Here is a 17,421-nt window from a genome sequence, read left to right as displayed (position 1 = left end):
TGTTTTCATCTTACATTTAGAACCAGACGTGTTGTGATCAACCAATTAATGTTTTTATTTAGTTTTACTCTGGGACCAGAAGTAGAAAAGGTTGCCTTTTTTAGGGGGTGCTCGTGGTCTTGGAGGGAGAGGAATATGGAGACAGGTGTGGCATATTATATACAGAAAGCCGAAAGTCCAAGAATATTCACTGTGGAAGTATTGGTAATAGGAAAATTCTGGGAAAAGCCCCCAAAAAGAATGAAGCAGGGGCACCTTGGTGGCTCAGTCAGTTAAGCGTCTGACTTCAGCTCAGGTCATGATATGAGTTTGAGCCCCGCATCGGGCTCTGCACTGACAGCTCAGAGCCTGGAGCCAGCTTTGGATTCTGTGTCTCCCTCTCTCTCTCTGCCCCTCCCCTGCTCATGCACAGTCTCTCTCTTTCTCTCTGTCTCTTTCTCAAAAGTAAATAAATAAACATTTAAAAAAGGAATTAAGTAGATCCAATGTATGGGTGGAATTCATATTTGATACGGAATTCATTCCCTTCAATATAGGATGATTATCAAGATATGTTTAAGATGAAAAAACGGAGTAAGCGAACGGTATGGAAAAGGGGTTGGTAAAGTTTTTCTTAAAAGGCTGGATAGTAACCTTCGTAGGCTCTGTGGTTTGTATGGTCTCTGCTCGTGTCATGTGAAAACAGCCAGAGACATTACATAAAGGACCAGGCGTGTGTTCCAATTACACATTACGCATACTGAAATTTGAATTTCATAATTTTTTGTACGTCACAAAATATTCTTCTTCTGTTGTTTTTCCCCCACCCCCCAACCATTAACAAATGTAAAAATAATTTTTGACATGTTGGCAATACAAGAAACTGGAAGCAGCTGGATTTGGGCTGCAGGCCATGGTTTGCACACCCCTGGTTGTAGAACATGTTGGCACTTACATAGAAATATGCACGCAGCACATACACATACACCTACACACACCAAATTATGATGGGTGTAGTGTTTTTGAAATACTCCTTGGTGATTAATTATTCCCTTAGAAGCCAGGTTTGTTCCTCACGGCCTTCCTCGGATTATGAAAGCTCAGCCATAGCTGATTGCTCCAGAGAAGGAGAGAGCCACACGGAATGGAACAAAGAGGTCATGATTCAACCTTGAATCTCAAAGATGACTTACTTATTTTTCCCCAGTAACTAGCAAGAAGATAATCTTCGAAGCAAAATTTTATGAAGAGAGAAAGGTTTTTGTGCATTTGTTTGTTTGTCCTTTCTTTCTAAATTCTAAAAGGCATTTTTTTAAAAATATTTTTTATTATTATTTTTTTTAACGTTTATTTGTTTTTGAGACAGAGAGAGACAGAGCATGAACAGGGGAGGGGCAGAGAGAGAGGGAGACACAGAATCTGAAACAGGCTCCAGGCTCTGAGCTGTCAGCACAGAGCCTGACGCGGGGCTCGAACTCACAGACTGTGAGATCATGACCTGAGCTGAAGTCAGACGCTTAATCGACCAAGCCACCCAGGCGCCCCTAAAAGGCATTTTTATGCACCAAGGTATGAGCCTGGCCGGCTTAGAGCAGTCGCAGGACAGGGCGTGTGTTCTGCTTGGTGGAAGTGCCGGGGGAAGCCCCTCTGGTCCCAGAGCAGTGGCAGAGCCAGCGGCAAGGAGAAGGGCATGTGTGTCTCCAGCGCCCACTCCATGATGGATGGGAGATAGTGTTGGAGACAGGAAGATAAGTCTGGGAACCTTTCAGGACATGGTGGCTCACGCTTCTGATTTCCTCCAGTGCAAAGCGAATATTGTTACAGCCGTGGCTTTTTAATTTGGTAGAAAAACAGTGAGGGAGAAATGTGGCATGAGTTCCCTGCAGCCTGTGTCCAGAGGTTTGCAGGGTGGTGTGGAGATGCCCGAGAGAGACTGTGGACCACCTGGGGTTAGAGCAAGGAGGTCTCAGAAGGCAGGGACTTTGAATTAAGAGGCAAGTGGCCAGAAGGAAAAGTAGGTCCCAGTATGGTACCTCCAACATCAAGAGAGACCCGCCATCCTTTCTGGAGATAGCGGGGACAGACCAGTCCAGTCAAATTGTTGCAGGGACCAGCCCCAAGGGTGTCCGGTGATCTGAGACTTCCTTCTTCTCTTCCTCTGAGAATGCATATATTTTTTCCTACATGCGTGTCACATCTTGTGGAAAAGAGGAACAGTCCTAATGTAGAGTTTGGCCTTCATCTTCGATTGAATATTTCTCCTAAAAAGTGTGAGCCCACTCAACACTGAAACTTCCTAAGTTGCAGATGTAAACAATTGACATGTTTAGTGTTTTCCACACTAACTAGTGGAGCAGGGCTGTGAGCAAAATGAAATGAGGGAATCTGGAGTTTGCTAGTTTTAAGATTTTTTTTAAGAGCAGTTTTAGGTTCACAGCAAAGTTGAGAGGAAGACACAGAGATTTTCTCTTTTTCCTCTACTCCCACACATGTCTAGCCTTTGTCATTATCAACATCACTCACCACAGTGGTACATTGGTTACCAAGGATGAAACTAGGTCACAGTCACCCAAAGTCCATAGTTTACCTTGGAGTTCACTGTTGGTATTGTACATTCTATGGGTTTGGGCAAATTTATAATGACATGTATTTATCATTACAATATCATACGGAGTATTTTCACTATCCCAAATGTCCTCTCTGTCTGTTCACCCTTCTCATCGACGCCCCCCACCCCCCACCCCGGACACCTATGGATCTTTTGGTCCTTTTCATAGTTTTGCCTTTTCCAGAATGTCATATAGTTGCAATCACACAGTATGTAGCCTTTTCAGCTTGGCTTCTTTCATTTTAGTAATATGCATTTAAGATTCCTCCATGTTTTTTCATGGCTTAATAGCTCATTGATTTTTAGTGCTTAATAGCATTCCATTGTCTGGATATACCACAGGTTATTTATTCATTCACCTACTGAAGGACATCTTGGTTGTTTCTAAGTTTGGGCAATTATAGGAAAAGCTGCTGTAAACATCTGTGTGCACATTTTTGTGCGGATTTAACTTTTTAAGTCCTTTGAGTAAATACCAAAGAACTAGATGGCTGGATCATATGGTAAGAGTAAGTTTCGTTTTGTTAGAAACCACCAGAATTATTTACAATAGCCAAAATATGAAAGCAACCCAAGTGTCCATCCACAGAAGAATGGATAATGAAGATGTGGCATATACAATGGAATATTACTCATCTGTTAAAGAGAATGAAATCTTGTCATTTGCGACAAGACCTACAGGATGTTATGGTAAGTGAAATAAGTGAGACAGAGCAAGACAAATACCATATGATTTCACTCATGTGGAATCTAAAAAACAAAACAAATGAACAAATAAACAACAACAACCAAACAGAATCTTAGATACAGAGAACAAATTGGGGGTGGGTGGGTGAAATAGATAAAGGAGATTAAGAGGTACAAACTTCCACTTATAAAATAAGCAAATCATGGAGATGAAAAGTACAATGTAGACAGTAAAGTCAGTAATATTGTAATAGCATTGTATGGTGATGGATGGTGGCTACATGTACCACGGTGAGCACTGAGTGATGCAGAGAATTGTTGGATCAATGTGGTATACACCTGAAACTAAACAACAATGTATGTTAATTATACTTAAAAAAAAAAAAAAAGGAAACCACTAGACTGTCTTCCAAAGTGGCTGTACCATTTTGCATTCGCATCAACACAGAATGAACATTCCTTTTGCTCCATATCCAGCAACCAGAATTTGCTGTTGTCAGTGTTCCAGATTTTGGTCATTGTAATTGGTGTGTATAATATCTCATTGTTACTTTAATTTGTATTTTCCTTGATGCTGTGTGCTGTGGGGCATCTAAATGTCTTTTTTGGTGAGGTGTCTGTTAAGGTCTTTGGCCCTTTTAAAAAACCGGTAGTTTGTTTTCTTATTGTTGAATTTTAAGAGTTCTTTGTATATCTTAGATGACAGTCCATCAAATATATCTTTTGTAAATATTTTCTCCCAGTCTGCGGCTTGCTTTTCTCAGAGCATTTTTGAATTTTCATGAAGTCCAGCTTATCAATTATTTTTTTCACTGATCATGTCTTTGGTGTTGTATCTAAAGAGGCATCACCATCCCAAGGTCAGCTAGGTTATCCTCTACAAGTTTTATGGTTTTGCATTGTACTTTTAGATCTATGATCCATTTTGAGTTACTTTTTGTGAAGGTCTGTGTCTAGACCCATATTTTTTTCGTGTCCACTTGTTTGTTCTAGCACCATGTATTGAAGAGACTGTCTTTGTGTCGTTTTGCCTTTGCTCCTTTGTCGGAGATCAGTTGATTGTACTTGCTGCATTTTTTTTTTTAATGTTTATTTTTGAGACAGAGAGAGACACAGCATGAACGGGGGAGGGTCAGAGAGAGAGGGAGACACAGCATCCGAAACAGGCTCCAGGCTCTGAGCTGTCAGCACAGAGCCCGACGCGGGGCTCGAACTCACGGACCGCGAGATCGTGACCCGAGCCGAAGTCGGCCGCTTGACCGACTGAGCCACCCAGGCACCCCTACTTGCTGCATTTTTTACGTGAGTTGTAGTGGGTGGAGTTTAATCCTCCTACACATAATTCTATACACCTCCCACATCTCTGGAAATATGGTTTTCTCTTGGTTGGGGGGGGGTGAGATCCCAGGGGTCAGGAATTGAGAGAGGACTTACTTCTTTTTTATTCCACCTGGAAATGGTCACTGTAGGGGTGCCTGGGTGGCTCATAAAGTTGAGCATCTGACTTCAGCTCAGGTCATGATCTCAGTTTGTGAGTTCAAGCCTAGAGCCTGCTTCTGATTCTCTCTCTCTCTCTCTTCCACTCCTCCACTTGTGCTCTCTCTCTCTCTCTCTCTCTTTCAAAAATAAATAAATAAATAAACATTTAAAAAAAAAAAGAAATGGTCACTGTAGTTCAAGCAGGAGGTGGTGGTAGTCTTTTAGATCATGGTTTGAAGCGTGGAGTCGATTGATTATGTTAAAGCATCCTGATTAGGTACGTATAATTAAACAGATTGCCTAGTCACTAGTCTAGAAGAGAAGTCTGCAGGGGTAAGAGTTGATGCAGAAAGGTCTTTCAGGAGGATTTTGGCACAGTCCAGGAGAGAGAAGGTGAGGGTCGAACCTGGGGCATCATCCGTGGTATTAAAGAGGAGGCAGGAGATATGGAAACCATTAGGAATAAGCTCGTATCCACGTGAGACAAAGAAGGGTCAGAGAGGGCGAGAAAGCATCCTGATGCAGTGCCCATCTCTTACTACTTGAAAGTAGTTTCAATCTTCACTACATCACTTGCACATGCTGAAAAGGGATTGTGTGCATAATGTACAGCACAGTTACTCAATTTCTCTCTCTCTTGCTCCTTCTCTGTCCTCTGTCTCTTCTTTCCTGTATTTCCTTTCTCCATTTCCTACTGTCCTCACAGTGCATGGCAGTGACCCTTATCCCTCATTTCTTCCTTCTCCCCTTTCCAAACTTTCTCTTCAAACACCTAGTCTCTGCTCTTCTCCGCCTCTGGGGCCCCGACCCCCAGCCTTCTGGATCTCTGTCCTCGTGCTAGCCTTCCTGCCTCCTCTCCCTTCTTCAGCTCTGCCAGGCTAAGTGATGCGGAGAGCAGGCTGTGTGTCACATTTCTTAGCTGTGCACCCTGGCTCTATAGCTAACTGCTTAAGTGACTCAGGCAAGGACCGTAAATCTCTAATCTCCGCATCCTCGTGTATGAAAGGGGGAGTGACCACAGTACCTGTTTCACTGGGTTGTTGTGAGGATTTAATGAAATAATACTTTAAAAAGCTCAGCACAGTGCTTGACACATTACAAACTCTGATTAAATGGCAGCGGTGGTAACAATGATCTGGATTGTCCAGGTTAACACAGGAAATACCCAGATTCAGTCAGCAGCTTCTAGAGCAAAAAAGAAACAAAAGAGAAAACTTCCAAAACAAAATTAAACCAACAAACAAAGAGAAATCCTCAAACAGAACAAAACAGAAACCTTTTTACAATGTAAAGTAGAGAAAGGTTCTGAGCACTGGAACATTTAATTGTGTGTTTATTTTTTTCCACTTTTATTTTTCTTTTTTTTAAAGATTTTTTAAAATGTTTATTTTTAGAGAGAGAGAGAGAGAGTGTAAGCAGGGGAGGGGCAGAGAGAGAGGAAGACAGAGGATCTGAAGCGGGCTCCACACTGACAGCAGAGAGCCTGATGCAGGGCTTGAAGTCATGAAACTTGAGATAGTGAACTGAGCTGAAGTCATACACTCAACTGAGCCACCAGATGCCCCCTTTTTCCCACTGTTAAAACATCAGAATGACTCTCTCCCTGTATTATTCCTGCTGTGCAACAAATGAGGCTAAAGTTTTAACTAACACAGTTTTTGAGGTGAGGAATCCAGGAATGGCTTAGCTGGATTCTGTGCTTCAGGGCATCTCACAGGCTGCAGTCAAGATGTGTGCTGGGGTCTCAATCATCCCAAGGTCAGCTGCAGCAGACTGTGCTCCCAAGCCCACCCGGTGGTTTTTGATAGGATCTAGCAAACTCACAGGCTGTCAGACCGAGTCTCAGTTCCTTGCTGGCTTGGCCAGAGGCCATCCTCACGTCTTTGCAGTGTGTGGCTCTTTCCATCAGACCAAGCATGTGAGAAGAGCCGGAGAGAATAATAGCAAGATGGAAATCACAGTCTTTTGTAACCTAATCACACAGGTGACATCCCATCACTTTCGCCTCATTCTCTTTGTCAGCAGCGAATCTCCTGGTCTGGCTTGAACACAAAAGGGAGGAGGTCACCGGGAGACCGTGTCAGAAGCTGCACACCACGCTCCCCTCCATGATCCTTTCTCCTGTGACCCATCTCTCATTCCCTGCTGTCTCCTAGGAATACATCCTCCTGCCATCTGGGTCTCACTGCACCTGGTCACACTACTGAATATTATTGTCAGATTTCAGGAGCTTCTCTGTTATGATTCCCCCAGGTGCCCAATGAGAAGCTGTCTCCTGTTGCCAGTTTTATTTTATTTTATTTTATTTTATTTTATTTTATTTTATTTTATTTTATTTTATTTTATTTTATTTTATTTTTAAGTTTATTTATTATGTTTTTTTGAGGGAGGAAGAGAGAGCAGGATGAGGGGAGAGGCAGAGAGAAAGGGAGAAGGAGAATCCCAAGCAGGCTCCACGCTGTCAGTGCAGAGCCTGATGTGGGACTCGATCTCAGGAACCGTGAGATCATGACCTGAGCTGAAATCGCAGGAAATATGAGATCATGACCTGAGCTGAAATCAAGAGTCAGATACTCAACCAACTGAGCCACCCAGGCGCCCCTTCTGTTACCAGTTTAAATCAAGGCTGCTTGAGCTCAGGACAGAGTATGTCCTACTCTAGAGAGAGGCAGGACACGCCAGTGCTACTGCTCATCAGTTTCCTCACTTCCTGTTCTGAAAAAAAAAACTGAGGGAATGGCCAGTTGAAGGGCCTTTGCATGTTTCTGGAATATACTACACTGCAATTTCCCTCTTCCACACAGATTGGAGATGGGAGAAATGAAGGACGCTTGCGGTGAGAGGCATTGATTACGGTGAATGTGTATTAAGTGCCTATTCTCATTATTCGGAATTACGGTCATATGATGACATTGGTAGCGAGGAGGGAAGATGGGCCTGTCTCTTCTAAAATCCGACTCATTTATTTCCCATTGGGGCTGCTGCTTTGGGGCATCTCCAGTGAATCCAGCACCCCAGCACCAGGAAAGAGGAGTTCTAAGCTGCTATTTCGAACTGGTGCTAATGTAGGGACTGCCCAGACTTGCCCCTCAGTCTTCTAGTCCAACAGCAAAGAACTCACATGCAGTTTGGAACCAGCAAGAAAGGGAGAGACACCAAAGCAGTAAACCCTGAAGTATTTCAATAATGAAAACAAAAACCTACTACTTTGGTTCAGCTTCTAATAACAATATTGGTTAGAGATGTGTTCACCTACAAGTAACAGAAAAATCCAGGTGACACAGAGTCTAGAGGTGTGTGGTTGCTGGCATTGGTCTGATGGCTCAGCAATGACAGGCTTTGTAAAATGGAAATAACACCTACTTTATATGGTGGTTGCTAGGAGTAAATCAGGTCACTGGCCCAGCCGTCTATCAATAGAGCAATTTCTGTATTAGCTCTTAGCACTGTGAGTAAATCTGTGCTTGTTTTTTTGTTTTGAGAAAAATTATTTCCTCTGTGGTAAGATAGGAAAAAAAAACTCTAATATTTGAATTCAGGGAATTAGTACAACGTACCCCATGTGGGGGGTGATTTGGTACAAGCTTCCAGTCTTGAGAATATAACAGGCAGGGGCTAGTTGGAATGTCTCCGGAAATAAAGTGGGTTACTTCATGTCTCCTCCCTGCCCCAGTTTTTCCAGCCACATTCTTGGGCTTTTTTACCCCTGTTTTTCTAACTCCAGGGTCAGGGGACCCCCCCGGGTGCTGTGCTCTGTTCTCCTGTAGCTGGTTTTCCCCGTCCAATTTTATGTCCTTTTCCCTAGGGGGTACACAGGGAACCATCTGCTTTTCCTGATCCCTGCTCATCTTTGACCCAGGGACGACCCTCCCAATCACTCGGGAAGTGCCATTGTACCTGAGTGCCAAAGCCATTTCGGTGCAATATGATAGTTACAGACTGATGGGACTGTAGTTCCTGAAACATAAAATGTGCTCTGCAGCTGACGAGAAATGGAGCATCATGTGGCCTCAGTCATTTGGAATAACTGAACATGGCGTGTCACATGAGCTCACTGAAGCACACAGATTTCAATTAAAGCAAACAAACCAAAAAAGCCAAGAGAAAAGTCCCAGGAAAATGCAGTTTGCAAGTTGTTCAATATTTGTTTTGAATATCTACGTTATTCCAAATACCATCTTGTAATGAGAGCACAATTTCCTCTTTTCTGTCTCTTTCCACCTCCCCCTTCCCTCCCTGTCTCCTTGTCTTTTCGCTGGAGGTGAGGCCCGAGCTCTCTTGATAGCCTCAGGGGTGTCCGACTGATGATGGCCCCACCCTCCTGGGCTCAGCTAGAGGTCCCAGCTGGTTTCCAGCACGAGGGCTGTGCCACCCCTCGGCCAAGCAGTGTTGCTGGCTCTCTTTCTCCCTTTTAAGAGGGTTTCTGCCACTTGGCTGTTTCTGAGACGCTCAGAGGATGCCACTTTTGGTGCAAACACAAGAGAGCCAGAGCTGATGAGTTCAAGGCCCTGAGATGGCCCCACTGGGGAGACGGAGCTGGGGACCAACATAGTATCCAGCCGTGCGGCCTGTGTCCTGTGCTGACCGCGGGTCTGGTGGCCGGTGTGTCCATTCATCCCATCATGTGGGTCCACGTATTGTCACTTCCCCTCTTTGTCACCACGGAGTTCCCATCTGCATTTTTAATACCCTCACTGGTGACTCTGATGTCAGGAGGAGTGTGGCACATCCCTGTGAGAGACGCCAGTTGGGAGCCTTGCTACTCGCTGTGGTCCACAGGCTGGCAGTGTCAGCATCACTAGGAGCTTGTTAGAGAGACAGCTGGGACCTCCTGAGGCCAAATCTGCATCTCAGTTGTGGCTCCAGGTTATTCTTACGCACAGGAAGTTTGGGAAGCCCTGAAGCCAGGGTCCTCAGAGGCAGAGCTGTATTGTTGGCCTCACCCAGGAACTTGTTGGAAATGCAAATTCTCGGGCCCCATCCAGACCTAGTGAATCAGGAACTCTGGGGCGGGGCCAGCAATCTGGATTCTAACAAGCCCTCCAGAGGATCCTGATGCACATTCCAGTTTGAAAACCAGTGATTTGGAGAAAGGTGTTTTTTTTTTTCTTTTTCTTTCTTTTCCTTTCTTTCCTTTTTTTTTTTTTTAATCTGATTTCTCTTCTGGTGTGCTAATCTGTATCTGACATTTATATCTGTGAATTCAAAGGCTTGACCTTTGAATTACCGTATCAGAGAAGCTCTTTTACTTATGTCTGCCCCTGCAGGTGTCCAGCCTCCCTGAATGGAAGACAAAGAATTGAATACCACAGGCTGGCTGTCGTTTAGCAAACTCTGGCTCTGTTAGTGTGTCTCTCCCATCAAGGATAGTATCTGAACTTCTCTTAGAGTCATTCCCTTGCCCCAGAGTGAAAACAGACAATGACTGTCATCACTAAGTGTTCTCATGGGGAGCCTCTGTTCTGGTGGGGCACAGTGCCCTATGCTGCTCTCAGGAAACACCCCTGCCTGGACCCTGCTCGTGGGATTGTGTAATCCACCATGCATAATGCTGCCCCGGGTGGGGGCGGGGGGGGGGGGCTCTGATGCTGGAGGCCAATATGATGTGTGACCTTGTACCTTCTGACTCACTTCTCTGGGTGTATGTTCAGAGGGCTGATCTCATTTATCCCAAAAGAATGATGTTCTTACTTATCCTACCTGGAAGATCTCTTCTAAGTACCAAAGGGATGTTTGAATATGTAAGTGCTTTGAAAAGTTAAAACTGCCCCACACAGACACCAAATCGTTGTGAGTGCAGTGTGGTCGGGATTGGAGAAGGAATTGGAGCTTCATGTTTTGAGGGAAGGGAAGATAAGGAAGAAATTCTCTTATGCCTTGAACTTTGACATAGCCACATTTCTTTCCCAGAGTTTATGCCTAAAGATGAACTCTGTTGATGTATTAATTTAATGAAAATTGTATATATTTAAGATGGAAAGCATGATGTTTGGATATACGTATACATACTGAAATGATCACTACCATCAAGCTAATTAACACCTCCATCTACTCACGTAGTTAGCAGCTTTTTATGTGTCATGAGAACACCCGAAGTCTACGCTCTCAGCAAATTTCTAGCCCAGAATACCATTATCATTAACAGTAGTCACTCTGCCATACATTAGATCTCTGGAACTTATTCTACACAACTGAACTTCGTAAGCTTTGACCAACACCTCTTGACCTCTCTTTGTCCTCTCTACAGAGGAGGTCATTGAGGGGGTATGGCCCCCCCGCTGACCCGCAGGCTGGACCTGAGCAGTTAGAGGCTCCCTAACCCCTCTCCTGTCCTTAGGATGTGAGTTCAGACCACTGTTCCTATAACTGGAGCCATTTCAAGGACACAGCCTTGAGATAATAAGGTGTTGTTGAGACTATCTAGACAATATATGTGACCCCATTAAGGCTTCTGTACTTGAGACTATACTTAGGACTTCTGTGCTCGAAACTTGTAAGATTCTGGTGGGCAGGTGCAGAGATATACTGTCTTGCAGCTGCCCCAGGCAAGCCTTGTCCGTAAGTTCCCTTGCTTATTGAAACCTGTCACCTACTCATCCGGAGTGGCCGTCTCTTTCTTGAGTCTCTCCTTGTCCTATGGGTAAAGGCACCAGTTTATGAACCAACACTCCTATCCTGAAGGCCCTGTTACCCGTCATTTTACTCTGCTTATAGGGGTTTGACTTTTTAATAAAGTTTTTAAATTTTATTATTTTTGTTAGGGGTTTTACCTCAAGCCACACATCTCTGCCTTATCTATTTTAAAGGGTTTCTGGACCACTAAGAATCCCAAGCTCCTAAGATGGGAAGGGTACAAGCTTCTTCCCAAATCTTTGGCGTGTACCAGAGTCACCTTGGGGCATTATTACAGTGAGATGCACAGGCTCCCCCCCACCGCGCCCCCCGCCAGATTCACTACATCAGGAATCTGTGTGTGTAGAGTCTGGGAAACGATACTTTCGGTGAGTCCTCCAGATCATTCTGATGCACACCAGTGTTGGAGGACCACTGCTTTGGGCTCTGGGTGCCAGGAATGACAGACATGTGATGTATGTCTTGTGGTCTCCTACCTGGAATGCCTGCAGCAATCACTAGTCAGTCACAGATCTCTTTCCATTTTGGCCTGAACTTGGCCTCAGGATCCTTCTCAATGCCAGGCAGCCACTTCCAAGGGCAGAATTCCAAGAAGGAGCCTTAAGTGGGGAAACTGAGAGAGATCCGTTTTTTGAAAAGGCTTAGTTTCATCTTGGGCTTGGCTAAAGGGGACAGAAAGTAGTTTTGGTAATTGGTTCAAGGAAAAATAAAAGAGACTGAAGTTAGGATAAGGGTCCAGAGATACCTTCATGGTTTGGGGATGACCAAAGGGGCCACACAGCCTTACTGGTGGTGAAGAGGGTGGACAGCATGAGAGCATCTGCCAAACTGGAGGCAGGAGGGCTGTAGAGATACACCAATGACCTTCTGATTTCATATCAAGATTCTGGTCCTCTTGCAACAGTGCTGGTACTTGTTATGGACTGAATGTTTGTGTCCTCCTCAAGTCACATGTTGAAGCCCCCACCCTAGTGAGATGGTACTAGGAGGTGGAGCCTTTGGGAGGTGATTAGGAGTAGCTGATGTCATGAGGGTGGAGTCTCCACGATGGGAGTAGCGCCTTTCTAAGAGGAAAAAGAGACACGAGCGCTTCTTCTCTCTCTAACATGTGAGGACGTAGCTGTAAGGTGGATGTTTTCTGCAAGCCCATAAGAGGGCCTTTATCCAGAATTACATCTCTTGGTACCTTGGTCTTGGACCCCCAGCCTTCAGACAGTGAGAAAAGCATCTCTGTTGTTGAAGCCCCCCAGCACGCTGACTAACACAGTACCATTAGCAGAGCCATGAAGATGGTGGGCTCAGGTTTGCAACGTTCCGAACTCTCAGCCTTGTTGCGAGACAGCAGTGATGAAGAGGGGGTTGTTCCAGGTAGAAACATTCTCGATACCACAGCCTCTCATTTTACAGGAGAGGAAACTCCCTTCCAGGGAGATGACATGACATGCAAAGTCACAAAGCATGTTTGTGGCAGAGCCGAGATGTCTGTGCGCGTTCGACACCCAGCTTAATTCCCTTCCCACACACCTGAGTGTTTCTAAAACCTTCAGCTGCGTTTTGGATCTCTGACACCACTCACACAATATTTCCCCAAATAGCATTGAGGTCGACGTCTGCTAATCACAGCCTCCTGGAAACCTTTACGGTGAGATTAGAAAAGGAGTCGAGCGAGGCTCCACAGTCTCCATTGGGGCTGAAAAGGTAACATGCAGAGTGGGAAATTAAAACAGGGTCTTTGGGGAGAGAAAAGAGGGAGAGAAGAACCCAGCGTCTCTTATCTTCCTGCCACGTGTGAACTCTGTCATCAGAGCTTTGGTTTTTGATAAGCTCAGCATGTCTTATCACAGCCTTTGACACATGCATCGATCATTCCCTAAACTGCTCAGGGAGGCACCTCCCTCGCTTTGGATGGCCCTCCTATGGCCTTTTCTTCCCTCCCTCTTTATTTGTTGTGGTTGACATTACATGCAGAGAAGGCCGCTCTCAAAAATACATCTTTTAAATAACTTGTCTTCTAGGAGAGGACGAAAGGGTGCACATCTATGCTTGGGTGCATTGCTGAGAAAAATCCCCTGCCAGATGTCTGACATCCCCTCCTACCACAGGGAGACTTTGACAAAGAAAAATGGGCCTTGCGTTTGGTGCTTGGATCCAGCCTAGTCACTGAGGCTGCACGGCATATCACAGCCGTGGAAGGGCGTGGCCAAGGCGGCCGGGTTGCCATTGATGCTGGATTCCGCAGAAGCCCTGAAGGAAGAAGTTCTGATGAGCCACACAAAAGCCTATGTATCATAATTTTTAAATCTTTTGTTCCTTTCTCCAGAAACTAAAAATTTTAGTCAAATATCTTATCACTAGGCAGGGTGCGGGCCTAAAAAAATATTGGTTATTCCCCAGCTTGTGTGACCGATTCTGAGAGCAGCACGTTATCATTCTGTAACAGTAAAACATACATATGATTCCATTTTATGCGCTTTAGGGATGGGAGTGTTTAGTGCTTAGTCTAATTGATCAGGTGGGATGGAAAGGCTTTGTGAGCTAATTACCTTCCACATTGGAAACCCTTTATTGGTTGGGTGACCTTTTTGGAAAACCAAGGACAACCAGTGGCCCGTCTCATATTTTTGCTGGAAGAATACTGCGGCCAGAGACAGCAGGAACAGGAAGACTGGCATTGGATGGAAGCATGAATGATATCATTTGTTGTTTCTGTATTTTTAGGTGGTTACTGCTTAATGTACAGTGGTCTTTTATGTTTACTAAGTCACTCTGCATTTCATAATTAGAGATTTACAACATCTTTGAGATCTTGGTAGTGCTGGTATTGATGCGCCTCCAGTTTATAGATGAAACCCTGAGGAAGGACAAGTGACTTGTCTGAGATCGCACAACTGGCAATTGACTGATTTGTAAATTCAACTCAGATCTTCTGAATTGTTTTATTGAAGATCTCAGCATTTTAATTTTCTCTAAGGGTAGATATCAGTTTAATGTTTGCAGATGACCTCTGTTTATGAAAACATTACTGGAATGTGCCTATTAGTTAAATAGATATAAAGGAAATGACCAGTATTCCTGGAGAAAACCATGTGGAGTCATGGATGGTTGTGCATGTTGCTCACTGCACAGTGGTAACATTGAAGCCCAGCCCACGATCTGTTTGCCTAGCCTTGTGTCCTAGGGTGACAAGTGTGCACCCAGAGGAGGGAGTCCTTTGCTCTAACTCACACATACTCTGTGCACTTGTTCAGTGGTGTACATGCTGGGTGGAAGTGGCCATTTTCTAATTTGCACAAAGATGACCTTGGTCAAGAAGAAGTTAAATGCAGAAGCTATGGCCCGAATTGCTCAGAGTTCCATTTAGTGATGAAATGTGATGTTCTGTTTAGCAGGGCTGCACCTTTGCAAGTTAGAGGGAACTTGTTCCTCTCTAAAAATGGATTTAGGCTGAATGATACTTGAAACTTATTTCTTCATGGGAAATGTGTATGTGCGTTCTTTCCTAGAAGTTTGTTTATGGGTGTTAGGGGTGCAGAATTGTGTTGGGAGGGCAATGTGGTCAGGCCTGCTCTCTTTATCTGAGGCTGGAGGAAGTACTTTGAATATGAACTAGACTACTCCAGGCATGGCCCTTCTGGGCATAGTGAATAGCCCAGACTTTTATCTTTTTTCTATTTTTACTTTTTTTAGTCTTTATTTGGATTCCACTTAGTTAACCTACAGTGTAATATTAGTTTCAGGTGTACATTTTAGTGACTCACCACATCCATACAACTCCTGGTGCTCATCACAAGTGCACTGTGATGCACTTAATCCCCCCACCCACCTCGTCTCTGGTAACCGTGAGTTTGTTCTCTATTGTAGAGTCTGTTTCTTGGTTTTCCTTTCTCTTTTTTCCTCTATGATTGTTTTGTTTCTTAAATTCCACATATGAGTGAAATCATATGGTAGTTGTCTTTCTCAGACTTATTTTGCTTAGCGTAATACTCTCTAGCTCCATCCATATCATTGTAAATGGCACGATTTCATTCTTCTTTGTGGCTGAGTAATATTTGACTATATTTGATTTTAAATATGTACACACACACATAACCATATCTTCTTCATTCATTTTTTAGTCTATGGACATTTAGGCTGTTTCCACAACTTGGCTTTTGTTGATAATGGTGCCATGAGCATTGGGATGCATGTGTAGGATAGTTCTATTTTTAAGGTTTTGAGGAACCTCCATACTGTCTTCTAGAGAGGCTGCACCAGTTTGCATTCCCACCAGCAGTGCATGAGAGTTCCTTTTCTCCATATCCTCGCCAACATCTGTTGTTTCCTGTGTTGTTAATTTTAGCCATACTGACTGGTGTGAGGTGATATCTCATTGTAGTTTTGATTTGTATTTCCTTGTTGGTGAATGATGTTGAGCATCTTTTCATATGTCTGTTGGCAAGATATCTGTATCTCTTCTTTGGAAAAATGTGTGTGCATGTCTTCTGCCCATTTTTTAACTGGGTTTTTTAGGTGTTGTGTTTGATAAGTTCTTTATAGATTTTGGATACTTACCTTTTATCAGATATGTCATTTGAAAATATCTTTTACTTTTCTGTCAGTTGCCTTTTAGTTTTGATGATTCTTTCCTTCGCTGTGTAGAAGCTTTTCATCTTGATGAAATCCCAGTAGTTTATTTTTGTTGTTTCCCTTTCCTCACGAGGCATGTCTAGTAAGAATTTGCTCTGGCCAAGGTCAAAAAGGTTGCTGCCTGTATTTTCCTCTAGGACTTTGATGGTTTCCTGTCTCACATTTAGGTCTGGAAACCATTTTGAATTTATTTTTGTGTATGGGGTAAGAAAGTGGTCCACTTTCCTTCTTTTGCATGTTGCTGTCCAGTTCTCCCAGCACCATTTGTTGAAGAGACTGTTTTTTTTCCATTGGCTATTCTTTTCTGCTTTGTTGAAGATCAGTTGACCATATAGTTGTGGGTCCATTTCTGGGTTTTCTCTTCTGTTCCATTGATCGGTGTGTCTGTTTCTGTGCCATACCATACCGTCTTGATCACTACCACTTTGTAATATAACTTGAAGTCTGGAATTGTGATGCCTCCAGCTTTGCTTTTCTTTTTCAAGATTGCTTTGGCTATTGGGGGTCTTCTTTGTTTCCATATCAGTTGTAGGATAGTTTGTTCTACCTCTGTGGAAAATGCTGTTGGTATTTTTGGCAGGGATTGCATTAAATCTGCACATGGCTTTGGTTAGTGTAGACATTTTAATAATATTTGTTCTTCCAGTCCATGAACATGGGGTGTTTTTCCATTTCTTTGTGTCGTCTTTATTTTCTTTCCTTGGTGTTTTATAGTTTTCAAAATAGAGATCTGTTACCTCTTTATTATTCCTAGGTACCTTATGTTTATTCCTAGATAACCTTATGGTATTTGGTACAATTGTTAATGGGATTGATTCCTTGATTTTTCTTGATTTCTCCTGCTTCATTATTGGTGTATAGACATGCAACATATTTCTGTGCATTGATTTTGTATCCTGTGACTTTACTGAATTTGTGTATCAGTGCTAGCAGTTTTTTGGTGGAGTCTTCTGTGTTTTCTATATATAGTATCATGTCATCTACAAATAGTGAAAGTTTTACTTCTTCCTTGCTGATTTGGATGCCTTTTATTTCTTTTTGTTTTCCGCTGTGGCTAGAACTTCCAGTGCTATGTAAAATAACAGTGATGAGAGTGGACACGCCTGTTGTGTTTCTGAGTATACAGGGAAAGCTGTCAGTTTTTCCCCATTGAGGATGATATTAGCTGTGGGCTTTTTGTATATGGCCTTTATGATGGTAAGGTACGTTCCCTGTAAACATACTTTGTTGAGGGTCTTTATCATGAGTGGATGTTGTACTTTGTCAAATGCTTTTTCTGCATTTATTGAAAGGATCATAGGGTTCTTTTGCTTTCTTTTAGTGATGTGGCATAATAACCCAGACTTTTAGAACTACACTGTAAGTATTTTGATGCCTTATCTGGACCTTGGAGGGTGGAGTCTGCTGTG

The 17,421-nt window shown here is 43.5% G+C and overlaps 1 long non-coding RNA gene across 2 annotated transcripts in view; it reads left to right on the top strand.

Moving 5' to 3' along the window:
- Positions 1-17,421, top strand: part of LOC147573092 (uncharacterized) — a 668,158-nt gene that overhangs the window by 277,153 nt on the left and 373,584 nt on the right. The gene's annotated exons all lie outside the window — the stretch shown is intronic.

The sequence above is a fragment of the Puma concolor genome, chromosome E3 (assembly GCF_028749965.1).
Source record: "Puma concolor isolate L17-30 chromosome E3, mPumCon1.1.hap2, whole genome shotgun sequence".
NCBI lineage: Eukaryota > Metazoa > Chordata > Mammalia > Carnivora > Felidae > Puma > Puma concolor.
This window is presented reverse-complemented; position numbering and strand designations above follow the sequence as displayed.